Below are 6,822 nucleotides of genomic sequence, written 5' to 3' on the forward strand. Positions count from 1 at the left end.
CTCACTAAGTTCCTTGAGCCTCCTTATAACCATTTCTTTTAATCTCTATATCTGGTAAATTGTATGACTGTTTTATTTAGCTCTTTTTTCTGGAGATTTCTTCTATTCTTTCATTTGGGGCACATTTTCCTGTCAACCCATTTTGGCTGTCTCTTAGTGCTTGCTTCTGTGTTAGGTAGATCTGCAATGTCTTCTGGTCTTGTTAAGTTGGCCTAATGTAGTAGGTGTTCTTTGGGATCCAATGGTACAGTCTCCTTCATCACCTGATCTGGGTGGTCCAGGAATGACCCTTGGGGTGGCTTATGTAAGACATCCTGTTGTAATTGAGTTTTGATTATTTTTGGCCCACTCATGTGTGGAGTCAACTCTCAGGATGACTGACTGTGAGGATCAACCCCAAACAAAGTGTATGAGCTTCCATGCAGGTGCTGACCACACAAAGCAGAATTTTCCTCAGCAGTGTTTAGTGCCTGCTGAGATCTCCCTTTGGATATGCTGCTTTTGAGGTCAATTGGACCCTTCTCTTAAGCTGACCACTGCCAAGATTTGGAAACAGACTAAGTGCTCATCAGTAGATGAGTGGATAAAAAAAGCTGTGGTACATTTACACAATTGATTACTACTTGGCTGTAAAAAAAGATGAAATCTTACCTTTTGCGATAGCATGGGTATACCTAGAGAGATTTATGCTAAGTGAAATAAGCCAGTCAGAGAAAGACAAATACCACATGTTTTTACTTATATGTGGACTCTAGTGAACAAAATAACAAACAAAATAGAAACAGACTCATAGATACAGAGAACAGACCAACAGCTGTCAAGAGGGGAGTGGGGTTAGTAGGCTGGGTGAAATAGGTGAAGGAATTAAGCAAACAACAAGAATAACAACAACAACAAAACTAATAGACACAGACAACAGTATGGAGACTACTAGAGGGAAAATGGGATGGGAAGGTAAAGGGGATAAATGGCAACGGAAGAAGACTTGACTTTGGGTGGTGAACACACAATACAATATCAGATGATATATTATAGACTAATACCCTTAAAAACTATATAATTTTCTTAACCAATGTCACCCCAATAAATTCAATAAATTTTTTTAAAAAATGTTACTAAGAGCTATGTTTTCTTCTAGGAGTTTTGTGGTTTCAGTTCTTACATTTAAGTCTTTAATCCATTTTGTCTTTATTCTTGTTGTATATTGGGTAAAAAAGTGCTATAGCTTCTTTTTTTTATATATATGTATCTGTCCAGTTTTTCCAACACCATTTATTGAAGAGACTGTCTTTAACCCATTGAATATTCTTGCTTCCTTTTGCATAGTTTAATTGACCATATAAGCATGGATTTATTTCTGGCCTCCCAATTCTGTTTCATTGATCTATACGTCTGTTATATGCGAGTACCATGCTCTTTTGATTACTATATCCTTGTAGTATAGTTTGGTATCAGGTAGCATGATACCTCCAACTTTGTTTTTCTTTCTCAATACTGTTTTGGCAGTTCAGTTTTTTGTGGCTTTGTATAAATTTTAGGATTATTTGTTCTAGTTCTGTGAAAAATGCCATTGTTGTTTTGATAGGACTGCATTGAATCTGTAGATTACTTTGGGTAGTATAGACATTTTAACAAGTAAATGTTTTCCTATTCAGAAGCACATAAAAAAATAAAGTCTTAAAGAAAAACTTAGCTTTGATTTTAAATGCTTATCTTTGGGAACTGGAGTTAGGACTAGGGCTGAGGAAGGGCTTATAATTCTTTAATCCATGCATTCATTCAACAGAACCTTATTACTAACTATGTGCCAAGCCTCATTTATTATTTTATTTTAATATTGTGTATATATATATATATATATATATATATATATATCACATTAAGAAACATTGAAATGTTGCCAATTGAAATAAAATAATAAAAAATGACAAATATAATTTAGCATTCACCATACGAAAACCTCTTATATGACTGGAAACGTTTTAAAAATTTGTGTTTATGTAGTTCCATAATGTGTAACTTTGATTCCAGCTGAGTCAAAAATTCTTAAATTGCCTTTGTCCCTAACCAAACTAGAAAGACTCAAATTAGAGCATCCTTTTTACCTACATTTCTCACTGTCATTGTTTACTTAGCAGTTGCAGCTAATCAAATATTTCTGAAACAAAGAGGCTAACTCTAGAGAGAAAAATATCTTATATAGACTGAAATGGGTCTTTATAGATTATTCATACAGTAATTTTACTTGTAAAAATAAGGAATTTTATAATTCTAAAATGAGATTGTTAAAAGAGAGTGAAGGAAAGCAGAAATATTATCTAGAAGAGGCCATTTTTTAAATACCAATAGAATAGAAGTGGTTTTCTGTGCTGAGTGTCCTCTAGGACCCAGTGGTTCAGCCTCCCCAATTACCTGAGAAGGATACTCTTGGTGCACCCCCTTGTGGGCTTTGTGCACTGTTTTGTTGTAGTTAAGCCTTGATTGTTATAGTTATCACTGGGAGGAATTGACTTCCAGGCCAATTGGCTGTGAGAATCAGTTGTGACTGCAGTGGGAGAACTTCTGTGCTGGAGACACCCCTCTGGGGCAAGACTTGCTTCAATGGGGCTTGGGTGTTCACTGAGTCTGGCCCCTGAGTGTGTCCTTTTCACGGAGCTGCAAACTGGATGGTCCCACTCTGACCTCTGGGTTTCCTGGCTCCTGGATCTCTAGGGAGGTGCTAATCTAGCCTTTGCCTGAGGCTATCCAGCAAAAGCCTCCCTGCAGGGTTTCGGCAGGGCGGGTCCCACAGGATCAGCAGGGTGGGGTTAGCAGTTATGGCTGCTCTCAGTCTTGCCCTCAGAGGCTCTGCTTCTCAGTGTACCGGTAATCGCTGTAAGCCCCTCTGAGAGAAAGCTGCCCTCGAGTTCCAACCGTCCCGCTTCTCCTGTATGAGCCTGGATCCCTAGAGACTCGCCCGGAACTGGAGCTCAGAGCCTGAGACTCTCTCCTGATTGAAACAGACAACCGCGCCCTCAGCCGCCAGCCCGCTCCACATGCACCTCCGCACCTTAGTATTTTACTTCAGCACTGCGCCTCCTCTGAGTCTTGGTATGCTTTTCTCTTTCCTTCTAGTTGTAGAATTTCCACTCAGCCAGCCTTCCTGTGGTTCTGGATGATGTCCGTTCCGTCTTTTAGTTGTATTTTTCAAGTGGTTGCTTGAGGCAGCAAACTCCGGTGTTTACCTATGCCACCATCTTGGTTTCCTCTCCATTGATTTTTAGAGAGAGCGGAAGTGAGGGAGAGAGGGAGAGAGAGAAACATTGATGTGAGAGAGACACATCAATTGGTTGCCTCCTGCACATTCCCTAACTGGGGTCAGAGATCAAATCAGCAATCCAGGTACTTGTCATTGACAGGAAATTGAGCCAATGACCATTTAGTGTGCAGGCTGATGCTCTAATCACTAAGACATCAACCAGGGCTCCTTCCATTTTTTTTTATATAGAGAAGTTCCAAAGAAGGCAGAGATCCCATGACAATATACAGTTCTTCACAACAGACTTCCTCCCCTGCAGCAGTTAATAAAATGAAATGTCTGTTTATGCAGCCTTTTGCAGCAGTTCTCTTGGGAGAACTAGAATGCTGCTTAGCCTGTCATAATTTTTTGCTCTGCTGTGAAAATTATCTCTCAACCACACTCCCCTGTACCTCTACCTATAAACCAAACTAAGTTTGCCCTTCACTAAAAAGCAAACTTCTTTCCCAAACCCCCTTCATGACCCTCCTTCCAGTCTATTAAGAACTTAATGTTTATTTTTATCTTGGTCTTGGTATAGCTAAAGAAAAAAATGTGAAGTTCTATTTATAGGAAATTCACAATAATATGAAAATCAAACTCCAAGTAAGAAAGCTTTTTTTAGGGCTAGGGACCAGGCATTACATAGATAGGAAAAAGCAGGAAGAGTTCACTTTACCCAATATTATACCATTTATTTCTACAGTTTTGGAGAAAACACTCTACCCTGCTACAGATCCAGTGCAGGGGAATTACCATATGGAAAAGATAATCTAAATTAAGATCAGATGAGGGGGATATCTGAGCCATTAATATAAACAAATTAGTTTTCTCTCTTAATGAACAGAACTTTTCAAGAATTTCCTGCTGTAAGCCAAGGGTGGAAATGGAACATAACTTCACTGTGAAAAATGTAATTAGCTAGTTTCATTGGTAGAATAGGTCAGTGCTAGGCTAATGGTAAATCACCAGGAAATTGGAGCAACTAACGCTCAGTGGTAAAGAGCCCTGGCTAACATGGCACGGATGCATCTCACTCCCTTTACCTACTGTGCACTTAGGCTTTAATTTCCTTCAGTGTAATGTGGGGCATAATAACTACTCATAATGTGATTGTGAGGAATAGATGAATTACTATATAAGAAATGCCTGGCACATCAAAAGCATTCATTAAACATTATCTCTATATATAAAAGGCTAATATGCTGTGTCCCTCTGACCATCCAACCAGTCACTATGATGCACACTGACAGCCAGGGGGCAGATGCTCAATGCAGGAGCTGCCATGATGCACACTGGCCATTTACAAAGAAACAGCACCACAGACCTGGAGCTGACAAACCAATACTTGGCTTCCCCCAAGTGGGACACAGGCCCCGCCACCACCCCGGAGTGACAGCACATTGAATCACAGCCAATGCTGCTGAGACCCCTGTGGCTCAAAATGCGGCCCACAACCCAGCCCAGCCAGGAAATCGTTGCTGTGGATGCCAGGTAATGATGTCACGTAGCAACGCCTGGCTTCCTCTCCCTAGCGACTACCCTCCTTGCAGTTTCTTCAGCCCAGGAGCATGACTTGCTTTATATATATCCAGGTGCAATCATTTTATACTTTAACCAGATGTCTGTGAAGCATTTTCCTGTGCCTCATCTCATTTGATCCTCACAGAAATCCTGGAGTAGGTAGATAGGAGACTCAGTAGAATCCTGTTTTCTTTTCATTAGCCAGAAAACAGAGATTTAGAAAGTTTAGAAACTTGCCTTTTGTTCTCCCTGCATGATCTACAATAATAATCTGCTTCATGTTGATATTTACTGCGGTGTTGCTGACAATTACCTGAAAGAGAAGTTGGGGTGCTTCACTGGGCTGGAAAAAGTTTAGCTACATCAGAAAGAAAGTCTAATTAAGCAAGTTTATTCTATATTTATAAAAGGCTAAGTTGACTCTCGCATGCACGATATGTATAAAGCTCTTGCTGGTGCCAGTCACATACGAGTGCTTTGATCTGTCATTGCCGATCGTGAATTTGATTGACACTTCTATTATAGAGAAAGGGCGAATAGTGATATTAAAATGTTTCTTCTAATTAATTGCCTTTCAATGTGCATGAATCCATGCACCGGGTCACTAGTCTGTAATATTAATTATTATTACTTTTTTGCATTTAACTTAGGATGCAAAATAATTACCTGCTATAGCCACTGAGTTCTAACTGGGTGGCCACAGTAAATTTTATTTTGTTGCAAAATAGAAAAAAAGCAAATATTTATAAAATTCAGTGTGTTGAATTTTTTGCCATGTTTTCTCTGCACTCGTGGTGTCCAAATCTAGAAGACCATATAAAGATGACAACTGAAGGACTTCTGTAAGGGTTAGGAGTAATCTTTACTTTCCCACATTGAAATGGTTGATTTGGGGGGTTAGTGTGTCATTTTGCAATGACCTAATCTAATATGTGACCTAATATGTAGTCGTGGACTGAAGCCAATTGTGTCAAGAACCAATTGTAAATAGTCAAGAATTTTGTAAGCTGGTTGTTAAACTGTTGGCAGCTTGAAATCAACCATGTTGGAGTACTTACCACAGAAATCAGTAACCACTACAAACTGGGTCTTATTTTTCTCTCCTGGGAGAGCCAACTTACCAGCCTGCCCTGAGTATGTGTGTCATACAACACATGAAAGGAAATAGGGACACTTCAAAGGTCATGATTTTTTCTTTCCAAAGTGAGTTTTCATCCTATCTAATTGATCTTTCCACCTATTCTATGACCATGGCAGAGTACTAGTGTTATTATTATTGTTGTTGCTTTTATTATTATTTTACATATTTGGAATCTGAAACAATAATGCATAGTAATTAATAACCAAAGTAATGCTTATCAGGACAGAACCATGACTAAAACCCAGGTTTCTGGACTTACCATACATTTGTTCTATCCTGGTTTTGAAATAATAGCATAAGATTTTATTTTTGGCAATTTGGAACTTCTAATGACCTTTAAAAGATGCTACAATATTTTCTAAATAAAAAATAAATCATCTGAATTCAATATTCTATATGTCACTTGAAAGAGGGGATTGAAGGAGTGAGAGAAAGTTGAAGACAGGGTAAATATATCCCATAGATGTAAATATTTCATTTGTCAACATTAGGAAACTTTATGCTGGTAGCCTTTGGGTGTGGAAAGAGGACATCTAAGAAATGAATCATGTACATTTGTTCCTGAGGAAGACTTAAGTATAATTAGAAATCTTGAACTGACATATAAAATGCTTAAGAGGATTTACGAAGCAGTTTTGTTCAAAGCTGGGAATTTACACTGCACTGAGGGGTTGATCAAATAAGGCCTACTGAACGGAAGAATTTTGAGGTGTATTTTTCCAGAGGTATCAACCAAACTTCAACTGCTGCAGAGGACAGGAGAGGGTTCTGCACCCTCTTGTGTGCTGGAATGATGAAGCCAGTACTCGCCTCACCACCACCTGCGCCAGAGTACCTCCAGCCCTCTGGACATTGTTCTAGAATGGTACTTCCTCTAGGA

This window comes from Myotis davidii, unplaced genomic scaffold, assembly GCF_000327345.1.
Source record: "Myotis davidii unplaced genomic scaffold, ASM32734v1 scaffold119, whole genome shotgun sequence".
NCBI lineage: Eukaryota > Metazoa > Chordata > Mammalia > Chiroptera > Vespertilionidae > Myotis > Myotis davidii.